This window comes from Cyrtonyx montezumae, unplaced genomic scaffold (assembly GCF_038088225.1).
Source record: "Cyrtonyx montezumae isolate F1298 unplaced genomic scaffold, pur_monq_1.0 scaffold_3, whole genome shotgun sequence".
Taxonomy (NCBI): Eukaryota; Metazoa; Chordata; class Aves; order Galliformes; family Odontophoridae; genus Cyrtonyx; species Cyrtonyx montezumae.
The window spans coordinates 57,540,937-57,558,943 of NW_027072034.1; the positions used below are offsets into that span (position 1 = coordinate 57,540,937).

The 18,007-nt window shown below is 44.4% G+C and overlaps 1 protein-coding gene across 1 annotated transcript in view; it reads left to right on the forward strand.

Annotated features, from left to right (window-relative positions):
- Positions 1-6,780: 6,780 nt before the first annotated feature.
- The window catches only part of ERG (ETS transcription factor ERG), a 139,855-nt gene continuing 128,628 nt past the window's right edge, over positions 6,781-18,007 (forward strand). Inside the window, exon 1 of the mRNA XM_065741751.1 lies at positions 6,781-6,926. The gene's annotated coding sequence lies outside the window, so the exon portion shown is untranslated. The remainder of the gene's footprint in view (positions 6,927-18,007) is intronic.

Here is an 18,007-nt window from a genome sequence, read left to right on the forward strand (position 1 = left end):
TTCTTCAGTTAATTCAAGGGCTCAGGTACAAAATCAAGGATAACACGTCTCTTTGTGGGATATTTCAAAGTTTTCTGAGACTGTAAGTCAAATAACAATGAGGCTCCAGCATGCCATTATTTTCACCTCTGACTGAACATACAGACTTTGCTTAACCTAGTCCAAATGTCCACCCTGAATTAAATGTGATATTCAGATTATTAGGAGAAACATGATCTTCAGGGTGTTTGGAAAAAAATATACTTGGGAAGAGTGGTGAGGCACTGGAAGACACTGCCCAAGGAGGTGGTGGACTCAGCATCCCTGGAGGTGTTCAGGAGCTGTGTTAAATGTGAGACCGAGAGGTGTAGTTAATGAGCAATATTGGTGAGAGGTGGACGGTTGGACTAGATAATCTTGGAAGTCTTTTCTAACGTTCATTATTCTGTGATTCTAAGATTCATTTTCCATTGTTCTGGAAGATCACAGATCTTTTGAAATGTGAAGCATACTCTGTTTGTGCTGGGTAAGGCTGTGTCAGCAGGACACACAAGAATCATGCCACCAACTTGCCAGTCATGGAGATTCCCATCAAGGTGCTACCTGAGAAGTATCTGTGCTGGTATGCTTGTGCATACACAGATGGGCCACCTCCATTTCCAGGTGCTGCATCTCCAAACTGAAAATAAAGTTGCCCGATAACCATCATCTTCTTTAGCCACGTAACATCAGATCTGGAAGCAGTGCAGTCCCTTGACTGTGGTTCCTTCCTCCAGAGAGTGATTCTGTGTAACATCCAGGGCTGAGACACCTTCTGTAGGGACCTCTTCCTTCTCTCTAGTTTGGCACCTGCACTGGAGCTCAATAATGCCAAAGAGTGAGCCTCTACCTGCCTGTCATCTAAGTATGTGAGATTGCTGGGGGAGGCAGAACTATTTTGTGCTCCTGCCAAGCGGTCGGTGGGAAAGAACCTGTGTGTCTGCACATGCGTATGTTTGCATATATAACTGCTCTTGTGGATCTCCTCCATATTTCTAATGTGTTTTGTTTTGTTTTGTTTTTCTTTCTGGGGTACTTGTTTTACTGCCTCTGAATGGAGTTTGGGATATTAGTCTAGTTTTTGACACTTTCAGTGAAGAAACACTGTAGAAACTTGTGTTGAATTATATAAATAGAAGAGTTAAAATGAGCTAATTATATATTGGAAAAGCTGGAGATAGGTGTAGAGGAAGAACTATATCTATCTGCTAGAACCATGTTTCTTAGAGTCTTCCAGTATAGTATTCAGATGTGATAGCCAGAGCCATATATCCATCAGTATAGCTACCTATATATCAGCATAGTACTGATTGTGTATACCTGAAGGCAAAATGTAGAGTTTTCCTGGGATCAAGACAAATGCAGAAATCAGAGGAGCAGACTACCATAAAAAAGAGAGAATTAGAACAGCTCTCTAATTTAAATCCTATAAACATTTTAAATAATTGGATATTGAAATTTTTTCTAGTTACATTTGCAGTAAGCTATGACTTCTTCAGGGACCACTAACTACATGCCAAGTAATCAAAGGGAATGTAAGGATGTGTTAATAATGAGCAAGTAACAATATGGTGTTTTAACTTATTAATTGCTCTCTATTCAACAACTTAAGCATTTTATTTTTTATCAGGCTTGTCTTAAAGCATTATTTATTTTCAGCATTTTATATTTCAATAGTCATCCTGATCTGAATATTTCTGCATGTTGGCTGAATTCTTCACTTATAAATAGATGCAAACTTCAGAATTTTTCACCTTTTTTTTTCTTTCTTATTTTCTAATTTTCACCATGTGGTTGAATAAGTTAGCAGCTCTTAAAAATATGCTCTGTTCAGCGTTTCTGTGCTGATTCATTGGATGAGTTCTTGATCCCTGAATCTAGGCAGTGAGGCAGAGAAATGCCCCTTTAAAGAGGGGAGAAACAATGCCTTGACTAAAATAGGAAAATACACACATTCTGCCCTCCTACACTCCCACTCCAAACTTAGAATCAGTTAGAGGCTAAGTTCTGGATGCTGAAATGTGGATGGGGAAATTTACTTGGTCTTTATTCTTGTTTCTCTTGTGCTGACCTTCAGGTCTCATTGTTTATTTTCAGTTTTTTTTTTTTTTTTGTCTAGACTGGGACTTACCTATCAAACTAAAGGGAAAAGACCTGACAGTTTCCTCATATAATGGAGAGTGTTGGAGGGATTCAGACAAGTATCCCAGTTTTCCCATCAACCAGAGCAGACCTTTGACATTATCTGTGGCCTCATAAACACTGAAATGAAATTTGTGGAAGTCTCAAGTCTGGGCCTCTCCTGATAACACATTGTTTGAGTTTTAATCTCAATTAATGCTATAAACAGATTATTCTTTTTTTACCAAAAATTAAAAATGCAAACAATCACATAGTTTCCCTTTCCTTTAAACCAATTGCTTAGAAAACAGCGTGAATTGTTAGAAATTGATACAGCAGTCCCGGATGTACTATTGGTGTCGAATATCCTGGCAAACAATATTTTGTTAGTCCAAATACCTTACCTAAGCACACACCTAATCAGGTGAGTCCCAGTTTCTCTCATAAAGAAAAAAACAAAGTTTTTTCTTTTACCATCTTAGAGCTTTTCACAAGAAACTCTCTTCTCTGATTAAAAATGGTTCTCACATAAGAAGGACACGAGTGAGCTCCTCAGAGATGGCTACATTGCCATCATCCTTTCTGGTACTTGAAAAAAAAATGTTGCCTGTTAATACCTTGACAACAGGATTTATCAATATAACTGTCTATCTCTCTTGGTTTAAATGTCATTTTTGCATGAGAGAACCTTTATCAGTGAATGTCATCCCAAGCTATGATAGGTAATATTTACAAATGTGCCTCCCTTTTTTTGCCAGACTAGTTCATCTTAATGGTATTTTCATAGGTAAAATGTTAATTATTTTTTATTTTACTGAGAAAACCAGATGCTTTAATTGCATTTAGAAATAAAGAATGCTAAGCAATGCTGGAAAAAAAAATCTTCCCTGCCCTCGTTTCATACTGAAAACATCATTACTATATTCTATTTTATTGTTAATATCTATGATAATTAATGTTACTAGCTTTTCACTAAAAGCCCTCTTTAATTAGTTCTATTTAATGAATTGGAGTTGAAATGCCTCTGAGGTAGATGAGGCTTAGGCACTTTTACAGGTGCTGGAGCTGTAGCACAAAGCATGAGTGCTTCCTTAGGATCGCATCCTGCCTCCAAACCCACATGGTTTTGTGGCCTGCCCAGGTGCAGCCCTGGTTTCTGTGCTGAGCATTGCAGCCTGTCCTGTTGACTATTAAGAGCAAATCTTAAAACCTCTTCAACTGGTGTATAGGTAACCTGGGTGTTACAGACTAGACAAAGCACTTCTTCTTTTGTAATGTGGGAGACTAGTGACAATTCCTCCTTTTCTGTTCTGAAAAACAAGAACAAGCAAACAGAAAACCACCCAGAAACTTTCAACTTCAGTGAAATTCAAAACACTACACAGCATTTGCCCATTAGTAAAAGAACTGGAGGTACACTGATGAAACATGAGATCTATGTGGATCCTTGGTCCAGTTTTTATCTGCTGTGGCACTGTCATTGCCATCTTGCAGCCTGTGGCACCCAGGTTCACCGCAGCAAGCTCTGCACCACTGAAGGGTCCGGACCCCAGGAAGGAGGTGACAGATATGCTGACATGAGAGACTGCAACTTATCCATGACTGTGATAAATGCATTTTCATAGGTCCATAGGTCTCATAGGAAAAGAGCTGGTAGTGTTCTTTAGATCTTCTAGTTGTGAAAATTCAGTCTTTTTGATTGTTCATTTCAAATCTGTATTTTGAAAACTGTGTTTGAGGAAGGGGGAGAATGATGAGAACACTTCGTCCTTTCCATTTCTTACCAAGAAGCAACATGTGAAAGCCTGGTCTTCACCCCCAGAAGCACCTGGAAGTTTTTGATTCTTCTAGAGTCGTGTAAGAGGTGTTGTGTAAGGTGCTCTATCACAGAATCATGGAATCATCCAGATCAGAAAAGAATTTCAATAACACCAGTCCTACCACCAATCTGTCCTAGAATCACAGACTCATAAGATCATGGAATATCCTGAGTTGGAAGGGACCCACAAGGATCATTAAGTCCAGCTCCTGGCTCCACACAGGGCCATTCAAAATTCAAACCCTTCTTCTGAGAGCTGTGTCCCTGTCTGACAGGGCACGCTGCTGGTCCAGGTGGCTGCTTGCTTGCAGGAAGGCTGCTGCCCCCACCAGCTAGAGTGGCTTTGAAGCTGATGGCAGATTGCTGCTGCCCCTCTGTGTCATTCACACTGACAGAAAAATGCGTGGTGCTCCTTCCTGGGGCCTCATGTCCCTCTGTCCTCAGGGGAGGGATGGCTCTGTCCTTGCCCAGCCATGGGGCTAAGCACCCACCCTAGCCTGGTGCCACCAGTGATTTGGGGAGCCACTCTTTTTGGGGCTGTCTTCCTGAGAGATTTATGTTCTCTGAAGAGTTAAGTACATTAGTGCAAGTAATCTCACTCCATTACTTTCTATAAAACAGAATCTGTGACTTCCTCCCTGGTGAGCATTTACCGTAGTGCAATGGGCTACTATTTTCATATTCAACTCATTGGAAGCCATAAAGTCAGCTCACGTTCTTGGCCCTGAAGCACAGAGCCTTTGGGGTGGGACAGTGACTCACAACTGTGAGGAGGGCACGGTGCACTGGCATCGCCTCAAAGCCCCATCACATCCCTCCCTCTGCTTTGAAATCGACAAAATTCAGCAATTTACAAGGCTTTTTAAAATCTTAGATGAAGCAATTAAATCTCCAGACTGGAGGATGTGAACCTTTAAAGGCCCTTTGCAGAATATCAAAAGAAAGAGCGGATTATATTTAGCAGGTGTGACAGCCCACGCAGGACATTTCATTGCAAAAGGGCCTGACATGAACCAGGAACCAATACTTAAATTAATACAAAACATCTTTGGGGAAAGGTGTTTTCTTCTCTTTTTTAAACATTAGGAAATCATAATGCTTTTGGGCTTCTTCAAAAGCGAAAGGTCCTACTATACAGCAGTCATCTGGCATGTAAAATAAAAGGAAGGAGGGGATGAACTGGGGAAAGGAACACCTAGAAATACTTGGGACGAGCTTGGCAGGGGATATTTTGCTTTTCTTAAGCTGTGGTCCTAACAGTAAGGAGGATGCTGTCTGTCCCCAGCAGGGACACGTTGGCTGTGGGACAGGTGGCGAGAGAGGGGATGCTTCCACAAAGAAGGGACTGGGAGGTGCTGCTGTGGCAAGATCCACTTTTGGGGTGCTCTGTCTCTTTGCTCTGCTGTTCTGAGCTCAGCATTGGCCGGGTTGCTGCTTGCCTTTTTCGCTCATGATTTAGGCATTCAAAAAGGCACAGTGTGGTCCAAAGCCATGGTGTTCCCAGGGGGAGAAAGCATGTGGTCTGTGTAGAGGGGACCCTTCGGCATGGAGAGAGTTAAAGGTCCCCGGCACCCACCAGCCCTGGTCTAGGCAGTGTCTAAAATCAGACCTAGACCCGCTTTATTTTTTCCTTAAAAACAGGAAATGGAGCCCTGAAGGCTTTTTAGCTGGAGAGGGAGTGAGGAGGGGGTAATGCTCACTCTGCCCATATCCAGCCCTGGGCCTGACCCAGACTTGGGGGTCTCTGTGTGTGTTTTTTTTATTTCTCCTCCTTCTTTTTTTTTTTTTCCTATTATTTTGGCAGACTTTTTGGAATGTCTGGGAGCTAAGGGCTTTGCTTCATGGAGCAGAATTCTGAAGCAAGAAAAAGAGAAAGTTATAGACTAAACCACAGAAATGTAAACATGTCTGCAGCTAAAATAACTCCACTTTCATTGAAAACACTCCTCGCTCACAATCAGACTTCTGTGTGCTACGCTCAATAAAAACTGCATGCTAATAGCGACCAATTAATACATTATGTAGTTCTGCTTTAAAAACTGAGACGCTTTTAATTTTTTTCTACTTTTTTTTTTCTTTCCTATTTTATTATCATTATTATTATTTTAATTAAGGGAGCACTGAGCTCTCCGCATCGCGCGCTGCCACTCCGTGAGCTGACCGCTGTCCGAGGAGCGCTGCGGGGACAGGCGGCGGGCGATGCCCGGAGGGGCGCGTTGGGGTCGAAGAGCGCCCGTGGGCGGCCGGGGCAGCGCGGCGGCGGCAGGAGCGGAGCCCCGGTAAGGAAGGATGGGACGGGGCAGCGGGACGGGACGAGGAGCATCGCTCGCTGCTCCCCGGCGTCAGCGGCTCTCCCAACTCCGTGTGCTGTGAATTTGTGCTGTGCTTGCGCGATGGGAGCGCTCCTCTCCCCGCTCCGGGACGCGTCCGCTCCCCGTCTCTTGCTAGAAGGGCTCTCAGCTCCCGGCTCTCCCCCTTCCTTCTTACATTTCCCCGCATTCATTTCTTTATTGCGCGGCGCGCCCGAGCCCCGCCGCCGTCTCTCGGACTTCACGTCGGCGTGTACTTCTCTTTAAACCCTCCCGGGCCTAGCCCCGCAGCCCCGCTCTCCCCCGTCCCCCCCCCCCGCCGGTTCAGCTCACCTCCAGTTCCGCCCGCCCCCCACTCCCCCCGTGCGGAGCGGGGCCGCCCCGGGGGGTGCCGGTGCCCGGCGGGCAGCGCGGGGCCGCCCCGACGGCCGCGGGGGAGCCGGGGAGCGCCGAGAAGCAGCGGCTGCGCCGCTCGGCGATTGGAGAAAGAAAGAGGCTCATTGAGCCCGGGGCCAGCGCGATGGGCTGAGCCCGTCCCGACTGAAGTGACTCACTGCACTCCGCCGGCCCCGCGCTCGCTCACTCCCTCGCTCGCTACCGCTGGCGGCGGCCGCCGCCTTCCCCCATCCCTTCCCGTCCCCTGCCGCCCCCCGAGCCCGGTAAGTCCTTTCCCCGGAGCGCGGTGGACGGGGCGCGGGGAGGGGTGGGCGCTGAGCGTCCCGAGGCCGCGGGGATGGGCGCGGCGCCGCCGTCGGGGCGAAGGGAGCGGGGCGGCGGCGGCCGAGCATCCTCCTGCGGGCGCCCGCTGCGCGCACTCGGACCCCGCCGGCTGCTTTGGGTGGTAAAGCGGCGGCGCTTTCGTTTTAATGCGTTTGCTTTCAGGCTGGCCGCTCTCGTTTCGGTCGCAAGTCTCCGAAATATCCTCCCTCCCCCTTTATTACTATTACTAATTTCTTCTCGCTCGTTTGTAATTATTTCGGCTCTGCGCCGCTCAGTTAACTGATACCTGTACGGCCGTCTCAAAAGCTGACATGCTCTTGGATGTAGTTCAGTTACCTGAGTTGGGCTGATGAGATCAGAGTTGGTTGCGGCACTTTCTGGAATCAGCGCTTGGGCACAGCGCACAGATGTCTGTTTTGGTGACCAGATGACTTTCCTGTAGGCTTTGCAGCGAAGGTAATCTTATTTGCAAAAGCTGAAGTTGCAAGTTCTGGCTAACATAAACTTCCATTCATTGCTGCCTTCACAGAGCGCCCACAGCGCACTTAAACTTGTACTTTTTTTTTTTTTACTTTTTTTTTCTTTTCCTCCCCAGTTATTTGTATTCGAAGTGTCATTCTCCAAATTAACACTGCTTCAGCTCTGAAGCAATAGTTTGGAAATCACATTCTACCCATGTAATTTTGAGCCCATTAGAAAAACCAGGATAGGTCTCTGAACTGCACATGGAGAAATGTCACATTCCTTTGGTTTAACCCTTTGAATGCTTCCCTAGTTTCATGGAAACGAGCGGAATAGGCAAAGACAGCATCTCACCAGGTCAGGAAATGGAAGCTTTCATCGGGGTCTCTGCACCACCACCTGTGGGGTTTCAAACACCCCTGAGCTGATACGTAAAGCAAGGGAGAGAAGATCTGTCCACAGCTGATTGCTTGGTGGCTTCCAAATTAAATGAAGAGAAAGAAAGGATAAATACGTAGTGTAGGACAAACGTATTTTGATATTGATTGTCTTGTCTGTTTTCTAAGTGATGTTAAAAATAACCAATGATGCTGTGTGCTGAAAGAGTAACGTCGGCTCTTGTTTTCTTCCATACTTGTGTGCAGTCAAACAGTGGCAGAAGGGCTGGGCCAACCTTTGGAAAACTTTGCAGGGAGGAAAAGCGTTACCTCCAAAAGCACTCCAGGGCTTGGAGCTCGGAATAGCATCTGTCCCCACCTCCCACAATTGACTCCCCAAAGTTAAACAAATCATACAGTGCTGGATAGAGTTACATGTTGCAGGCGCTTTATAAATGATCTGTCAGCGGTCATCCTAGATGTGATCAGTCGGACTTCTTGCTCCTGAGGTGTTATTCTGGCTGATAATTCATGTAGAATTTTGTTTCTAAAGATATACATTCTAGAAGATATCCGTTGGTGCTGTTTTTTTCTTTTGATGGTTTACAGCGGTGTGAGCCGTGGGGCTTCTCTCTCTTTTTTTAACCATGTTGGAGCTCCTTGTCATGCTCCAACACAATGTGGGTACATGAGCCTGAAGCACAGATTGCTACAAATTCAGAAGTAGCATCATGAGCACAGTCGCTGCTGTGTCAATAGGCAGAGATCGCACTCTGCATGCTGACACAGTTGTTAGTGGCATGATTGCACCCCAAACACCAGTACTTCTGCCTGGGCACTGTGGATGCCTCTGCTACTTGCTTGTCGGGGGGAAATTTATTTTCTGTGTGCACGTGGAGCTGTGTAAACAAACACCAAATCCCCAGGCAGTTGTTTGTCACCCGCTTGGTTTGAGCAGCATCACATGAGCAAATACCTGGCTACCGATGAGGCAAATCCCTTCCTTTGCGCTCCCTACAAAACACCAGTGCTTCTCCAGCCAAGCTGGAGGTGGGTTGTGTTGGTTCTCCTTCTGCAGGGCAGCTCGTTTTGACCGCTTAATGAAGGTTTGCCTATGCAAGAGTTTCTCCCTGTGTTTCTTTGCCCTCTGCTGAGAACAACAAAACAGAGACGAAAAGCTTTTGCAGCACTGTTGGCATCTGGTAGCTCTGAGAGGATACATGTCACATTTCCTTCCTTCCCTAAGCACTCCAGGAGTTTTTAGCAGGTAACAATGAAACCATTACATCGCTTCTTTCAAAGCAATTCCTTTCCCTTGCAATATCTACTGGAGGTTGTTGGGCTTTGGGGCTGGGTTGTTTAGGGGAGCTGTTTATTTTTTGTTATCGTGTTCTTTAAAGTGGACATATTGTTTTTTTGGAGGGGAAAGAGGGCATCTGTAAGGTCAAATTATGTTTCTTGCATTGTGGAAGGCTGTAGCCTGAGCTCTAGGTGGACATTACCAGCAAAAGGTATGGCCAGGGCTTGAAAGAATCATCTTTTATGCTCTAAAGCCATGCTGGCTTTAATTGTACCCATAGCTGATCACTTTTGTGGCCACTAGAATATATTTGATTTCCTGGCATGGTTCTAGCCATGTATTTCTAGTCAGGCATGTTTTAGCTGAGCATCATTTTGTCTTTAGGCCAGGCAGAAGGCTGGAGCTGTGAGGGTTTGTGTTACTGTGACGGTTTGAAATGTAATTAAATAAACAGAGGAAATCTAATATATTTCTTTGTCAATGTTGCTAGCAGTTAACTAGTGTAAGTAAAAAAACTGAGAGTCTAAAATTACTATGCTAAATTTAAGTGTCAGTAAAAAGTAGGCAATAGGAAAAAATTAAAGGGTATATCTAAATATGGAGTTGCGGACATATCTGTTATATTTAAACTACGTTTTTCCTCTTCTATTTATATGTAGTGGTATGTGTATAATCTGGAGAGCTTGATTGAACGCGAGAAACAGCAATTTCACAATGAAAACCAGAGTTTATTCTGCCGTAGTTGTAGTGTATGTCCCTGTTAATCGGTGTGTACATAAAAGCTGAAATGTATGCAGTGAGACATTTTTATGTTGTTTAAGAGCTAAAACAATATTTGATCTAGAGTAAACATGCCATTTGCAAAATGTCTACTTCCGTACGTCTGTTGCAGGCGTATCTCCTATTAGTCTCAGTGGCACTTTTTCTTGGACAGAGCAGGGGAGCGCTTGGTAGCATTTGTTTTCACAATCTTACCTTTTCTGTGACACGTTCTGAAACACCGCTTTTTAATTTCGAAAGTTACGATGGGAAGTGGATCGCTCTTGCATGCTGCTTGCATCAGATGAAATCCCTCCTTGGCACAACTTCATTCCGCTACGAAACACTTATTCCAGGAACAAAATACATAGTTATGTTTGTTTGATAATGCATCGTATAAATATTAATTGTCTGCCCTAAGAGAAAACAATAAACATGTGTTTTCATTTTAGCTGTAGATACCAGATGCTTTGATAGACAGTGGGTGGAAGGGAAGGGCCTCAGCTTGCAGCCACACGAGCTGGACGCCCTGGGACCACTGTGTCTGGAAGACTGCTGGTGTGCACCAGGGGTTAGAGAGCCAGGGGTTTGCTGTTGCATTGAGCTCTTCTGTTGTTGTTTGTTTTAACACGCACACCGTGTGGTATCCATGTCTCTATTACAGTGTCTGGATAGCGGTGTTGCTTTCAGCCTTGCTATCTTTTCAGTGATGCTGTGCTGCTGCTGATCCTCCCAGCACAGAGAAGGCAGGAGACTGCCCGCGGGCTGTGCCATCTTGGCAGGACGCTGAGAAGCAGCTGCCCCTTTCATAGCACTGCTCATGTAAATGAAGCTCAACCTGGGCTGTGTTTCAGATCTGGGTTTGTCAGGTAGTCTGCAGCTTTGAACTGCACGTACCTCATTAACTGCTGACTTACCGAAAGGGTTGGCTTGTAGGAAGTGATCAGCACCGGCAGGCTTGCAGCACTGCAAGTTAAGCAAACACGTGCTTCAATGTGGTTTCAATCAGCGCAGTTTAGACACCCAAGTTTTCAAGTTCCTGCAGGAGGTCTGTAATGAAACAGGCTTGTTTTCTTTTCACCTCGCAAGGAAACAGCAAGGGGAGAAAAAAATCTCTTGGACTTCGCTCAGGGCGACGAGACTGGGTGGGGAACGAAGGGCTCAGAGAGCATCGCTGCAAGTCAGTGAGTGCAGCCTGTGGCCAGCATCACTTTCTTCTCCAGGCTGGAGACGGGCTGTCCTGCAGCACCTGGGCTGCCAGCAGGGTGGTAGCAGCAGCCTTGACTGACCCTGAGGGGTCAGGTGAAAACGCTCTTCCCTGCTAACCTCCCCCCATTCCCAAATACACTGCCTAACAAGCAAGCTTCTTATGCTCCTATCTTCCCCTGGCTGCTGCAAGTGGTCTGTAAAGGTCTATTTTTACTAACATTGTGCTGTTATCAAATGTGTATCAGAAGATGTCTCTGTCATTTTCCCACTGCTCTCAGCAGTGGGCTAGGAGCAGCAGCTTGCTGCTACATAAACCACTTGTAACCAAATGTTTTGGAAAATCTGATTGATGTCTTCTCATTTGTAAGTCATGTAGGCTTACCAGTCTGAGCTTTTCGTAATACCTCCTGGCTTTGCATTGACTCTATTGCTTCATTTTTAGCTTATTAAGCATGGATATACACAGTCTATTTGACCTGATTTGACTGAAGCACGCTTTTTCAACAAGCCCCATACATTTTTTGACATTCAGTAGCTGTACTGCATGCAGTTGGACTGTGATTTGTTTTAGTGTAATTGAGTGTATGTGTAAAAATCATATGGATTCACTGAGCTCCACATGCATCTTCTTTGCAAATTACTTTTATGTGGTTGCAGTACAAAAAATTAAATAATGACAGCCAAAGAAAATGAAGTTTAGACAAATTTCATGGTTTATCACAGTTTATATTTTTATTTTCTGTATAATTGAAAGAATTTGAAGGGATTTGGAAAGAAAAAAAGCTTAGAAGCAATACAGAAATTGATTCAAAATTCATCTTTCTGAAAAGTTTTTGTCATTTCTGAATGAACGCTAATAAATTTAAACCCGGTGTTTTAAAATTCTGTTTATAAAACGGAATGTTATCTGCAGAGCTCACAAATTATGCACATAGGATTGGTAGTATAACTAAAAAAGTAACATCAATACATTGCATAGCAACTTGCACTGAGACAAAACTGCAAACTGCTTGGAAAAGAAGCTTAATTGCAGGACTCACGTGAAGCACGTATGGCAAAAGTTATCAATAGTTTCTCCAAAGAAGCACTCTCACATTGATTGTTCTGACTCAGGTTGGCCCTTCAAGGGCTGACAGAGTTGTTTTTTGTTTTTTTTTGCACAGGTTTGTGCCTGTGAATTAAAAGCAGGTTAGAAAAAAGAAGAATTATTAAAAAAAAATAAAATTAAATCAAGTGAATGCTTTTTCCCCTGTTTCATTATGTTTGCCCAGAATGTGAAGCAGGGAATTTGGGCCAGTATTCCTCATTCCTTCACTGCATTTATAAGTTCTCTGGTATTTTTATGAATTTATAGCAAACAGTCTGTAGCATGCTCTGTATCTCTAGCAATTGGGACAAGCCAAATCATCTGTCACCAATATGTATGTCAACATCCTGAAACCACAAAGAGCACCTCTTAGTAGGCACAACCAAGGTTTCATGTCAGCGAAGCAATTTATCACTCTCTCAAAATGAAGAGCACAGAAGAATCTGAGATTTTAATTCTTGCACCTTTTACACAGAGAAGTTAAATCCCTCCTCTCCTCCTCTCCTCTCCTCTCCTCTCCTCTCCTCTCCTCTCCTCTCCTCTCCTCTCCTCTCCTCTCCTCTCCTCTCCTCTCCTCTCCTCTCCTCTCCTCTCCTCTCCTCTCCTCTCCTCTCCTCTCCTCTCCTCTCCTCTCCTCTCCTCTCCTCTCCTCTCCTCTCCTCTCCTCTCCTCTCCTCTCCTCTCCTCTCCTCTCCTCTCCTCTCCTCTCCTCTCCTCTCCTCTCCTCTCCTCTCCTCTCCTCTCCTCTCCTCTCCTTCTCCTTTTCAGTTACCAACACCCCTGTGATGCATATGGCATGGGACAGGCAAATTAATGGGCATCCTCAGAGGCACATCCAGCCCTTCTCCCAGTGCCTCATATGTGGGTCACAAGTCCCAGTGGTTTTGGTCCAGCATAGGATTTATATCCCTCCCTCCTCGTGTTGCTTCTGCAGGGCTAAAGAGGAGTGAGAAGTAGTAAAAATCTATTTTGGTCTCTGAAGTAAGCAGACATGAGTCAGAATACTCACTGGGAACAGATCTGCTGGATGAAAAGGTGCCATTTTTACATAGTCACTTCTCTGACCATGCCCTTTAAACTCTTACAAAAATAGAATACTTTCTCTGGCACTTCTCTTGGAAAGCAGAAATGTGAGTGAGAGTGAGGATGTTTGCTGCACTTTGGTCCCTGCTTCAAAACACAGTTTGTGTGCAAGTTTTGTAATGCACGTGTAACATATGTTTAACACCAGGGAAAATAGGAAGAAGGCATTTGGGTTTTGTGGGGAGGGGATTTGGATTTGGATAGTTTAACATTTGTAGGGGAAAAGTGTGATTCCCAGTTCCTGTCTGTGAACGGTTGGATGAATTCTGGCGAGCTTTCTGCCCTGATTTCTGGCATCCTTGCTTCCCTGCAGACATACACTTCTGATCAGTAAACTCATGTGGAGCACAGTGAGGCTTCTTTTGACCATTGGCTCTGGGCTCCCTTTGGGCTGCGCAAAATGAGTGGTCTGAGCTAAAAATGTGCCTGAAACCACATTGACGTAAGCTGGGAGTGTTTTTGGACCTGTGAGGTGACAAATCATCACTGGCAACCGGGGTCCTGGAGTGGTGCTGTTGATGTGCACGTGAGATGAGAGCATCTCCATGCTGGTGAAGTTAATCGAGCTCAGCTCTTCTGTGCTGGCTACGGACCTTCCCCACAGGGCTGCAGGGGACATTGACTCTTCTCTGTACTGCATTGCTCGCTGGGTAGTAAGGGAAACAATTAGTGAGACAAAGGATTTCCCAAAGGTCACTCGCAGCTAAGTAGGTGCTGCTGAATTTTTGAACTCCTTTCTCATTTTTAATGAGTTGGTAGGAAGTTAGAGCCTAGCTAGTCCTACAAAACAAAAAACCTGTGGTGCACTTCACCACATTTGCTTTTATGGATGTTTGTCAGTCCTGTTGTTCTCCCTCGGACCAGTTAACTTTTCAGAATAAAAGGATTAAGCATGTTTAACTTATTTAACATTTTCAGTTGGTTTTACATGGAAAAAAAACCACCAAACTATAAATTGTTCTTTTTCTCCACTCCAGTACAAGTAACGAAAATGTCTGAAAATTCTGAATTGGTGTTCAGAGGATGAAGTCAATCTTGCTGAAGCTTCTCATTTGTTTTCCAGGAGGTGCAGAACTGTACAGATGAACAGTTTCTTCCTAATGTTTCCACTGGGTCTGGGAAACGTAGTCTTTCCCTGTGATGGGGCTAGTACAGGATTTAAAGGCACTGTCTTTTTAACACAGGAAACAGACTCTGCTTCTCCTCTTGGTAAAATTTCCTTAAACAAAGTCAGAGCATTTCCTCTTTCTCTGGATGGATTCATCTTTCCTGTGTGCGGAGACTTGGGTCATACACCTGCTTACCGCCTGCTCAGTCCCTTAGCAACAAGGATTCAGTGAAGGTTTGCTGTCAAGATTTCCTAATTCAGTTCATTGTAGGGCCAAGTAGCTTTTTATTGCAGGGGAACCCTAATTTTTCAGTTTAAAATTTGAACAATATTTTGGATATGATGACATTTCCAGCACATCAGGTTCTGTGCATCCATTCCTTGTCTTGCAGTGTGATAAGTGATGTCAGCAGGCAGAAAAAGAGAGAAAAATCACCATAGGCTTAAGACATGCAAGACTGTCAGTAGCCTGATACAGTAAATTGATGTGTAGGTGGACTTCCCCCCTCATCCCTGCTGACATTGTCTGGTGTGGAGCTGAAGATACCGTTGGGAAACTTTAAACTCTTGTTTTGGAGTAAAACTTGTATTTGATACAGTGCCTTGATTCGTTTTCCATCACTGACTGAGCACAGAGATTGCACCTCAGTGCCCAGTATCCCTCTGTTTCTGCTCATGGGGTACTGCAGAGGGGTTTAGTTGGTGATGAGCCAAGGTCAGCTCTGCCATACCTGAGTGATTCTTAACTGCTACAGACTCTCTTTTGGTGTGCACGTGCCTAGCTGTTGTTTGCCTGGGGGAAGGAGGAATGAATGAAGAACTTAGCTTTTAGGTAAACAAGAAGTTACTGTTAAAATTACAAGCATTTTAAATTAGGTATTGACAGCAGTTGAGAGCTGGTTCTCAACTATGCTGGCAGGCAACTAGATGTCTACCAGCTCCTAAGGGAAGCCTTATTGCAGGCTGTAAGAATAACTCATTAACCAGTTAGTCTATGGCAGTGCTACTCAACATATGGTCTGTGGGCTGCTGGTGGTCTGGAAGACATTAAAAAGTGGTCTGAGGAATGATTGCACAAGAAAGGAAGAAATAACCCCACAGAGACAGATCCACATTCTCACAGCACTAGCAGACTATTGCCCATATCACCAATCTGCCCTGTGTCAGTGGGCGTTGCCAAGATGTAATTGCTTAAGTCTCCCATTTTGAGCCTGAATAGATGGAGCTCAGGTAATGGCATGAAAAGGGAACTTCTTCTTGATCAGATTGATGCAGAGCAAGTCTTCTCCCATTAAAGAGATGAATGCTGTGTCTCTTCTTTCTCAGGTTTTTGAGGCACGAGATGGGCTAAGGGATGCTGCCTCTATGTCCATGTTGCTTGCAGTAATGAATGCTACAGGGAAACAGACGGCAGCAAGCCCATTTCCTTCACAGTGGGAGGAAAGTAGTAATTCAGGAGACCATTAAACTTTAGAAATACCTCTACAAGGTCCCTACAAAGATACACTCCATTTAGATTAAAATCCCATAGGGCCAATTACCTTGGAAGAACATAAGAACTTGAACAAAAGCTGAGTTAGGTATGCTGCCCACCAATGGGTTTGAACAAAAATGGATGCAGTGAGAAAGCACTTGTGTATTATGAAAGTGAGAACATTTAGAGTAGCTCTGTGCAATAACCAACTTTTACTGTTCCCCCAGGATCAGTGTGCACAGGAAATATCTGTGGCATGTTTGCTTTTCCTGGAGATGACAGCAACCCTTTGGCAACCACTTTATAATACATGCTCAATACTTTTCAAAATGTTGGGCTGTAGTTATATGAATTTGCTTGATTTCTGGGTGCCAGAGCCTTTGTGTTTTGCTTTCTGTTCCTCCTAACTTGCTTGTTCCCATTTCAGCCCTGGACACTTCTCCTTCAGTGTCATTCTTTAGCTATGATGGTCCTCTATCTGTCTCAGCAGAAGCATTGGAATGGGGTTTGAGGAAAAAGGGCAGCAAACAAAAGTGCCCCTTATGTGAAAATAACTTCTGTGGCCAGTTCTGTTCTATATCTGGATGCCTGTGGGCTCTTGGAGATGGAGAGATGAATTAATGCCATGTTGTGGAAGGGGGATTAGCGCAAACAAATTGAAAACCTTTGTTTCAGTCAGTGTTTTCTGAGAGCATGTAGAGTAATTTGCAGTAGACTGCAAAACAGAGTTCAGTGCTAGCGCTGCGATTAAGTCTGCCTTTGCTTCAGCTGATAGACTACAGATTTAATCGGTTAGCTATTTTCAATCAGATCTGAGCACTGCAGTGCACTAACATTTCATGCAAGGGATCTGGAAAATGAGTCAGTTTTAAGATGCTGTAGCAACGAATTCCTGAAAGTGTTTACTGATGCAAATATGGTTTTGAAAGTACCTCTTCCATTTAACATCATAAAAGAACTTTCTCAAGAGAAGACACAGTAAACAGTCTGAGGTCTAACAACTGAACATGCAAGTCTAAATTGTTTTAGAATATTTCTTGCTTTAATAGGAATCATTAACATTGTAACTGATAATGAGAAAAATGCTTATGCCATTAGTGGTTTACCACTTTGGTTCTGAAAGGATAAAAACAACTTCATAAAAGAGACCACAGACTGTCCATTTTCAGCCTCAGTGTAGGATGAATGCTTCAGCGAATATGAAACCCATCATTTAAAATAATAATTTCATATTTATGTTTGGGAAGCATGGTCAGAATGCCCTTTGAGCATTCTGGAGCTCCGTGATGCATAGTTGGGTGGTGGCAGCAGACAGGACAGCATTTTGATTGACCCTGGTGTAGTGCTGAAAGCCTTACCGGGGTGAGGAAGCCTGGGTCTGGCCTTCCCCAGTGATGGTGCGAGTCTGGGCAGGTTCATTTGGATATCCCCTGGTCCTTTCTGTCTTCCCCCTGCACTGCCTGCTGCAAGGGAAGTTGCATTTTTCTATGTATGTGGTTGAATCTCAGTCTGAGTTCTGTGAGCTGGTGAAAGAAACAAAAGATTTTACATCTCCTCAGGACACTGGTGGGATGTGGTGGCTCAGGAGCAGTGTCAGGGGTGATGGTATAGCCACAGTGAACTTGCCCATCAGTGCCAGCTGCTCACTCCTTTGAGGATGAGGCCCTCCCCTTCTTCTGAACACCTTCTTCCCCTGGGCAAACCAGCCTGGACTCAGTCCCCTGCTCTGGTTGGTGGAAGAACCCTCAACTACTTCAGCCAGGACTGAAATAAACCCTGGAGAAGATCTGGTGTCCACTCTCCTGAAAGCTAAGTTCAGGACTCAGTGTGCTGTATTCTAGCCTTGTCCTTAGTAAGGGCAGGAGGTGGAAATGTCCTCTAGACTATCTCCATAACAAAGTTTTACTGATGCTTTGTGTGGCCATATTAAATTGACTGAGATATTGCTCTTACATAAGAATGGAAAGTTTCCCCTGCTCCTCTCATTAAAGTGACTGTTGTGCCATATTCGAAACAAAAGTCAAGCAAAGAAGGAATACAGCTGGGCAAATGACAGGAGAAACAGAGCTTTGCCAAGGTGAATTTTTATGGAAATGCTTTCTGAACAGTATTTCCTTGAAAAGGCATCTTACAGATGTATGCTGCGCTTACATGAAGGAGA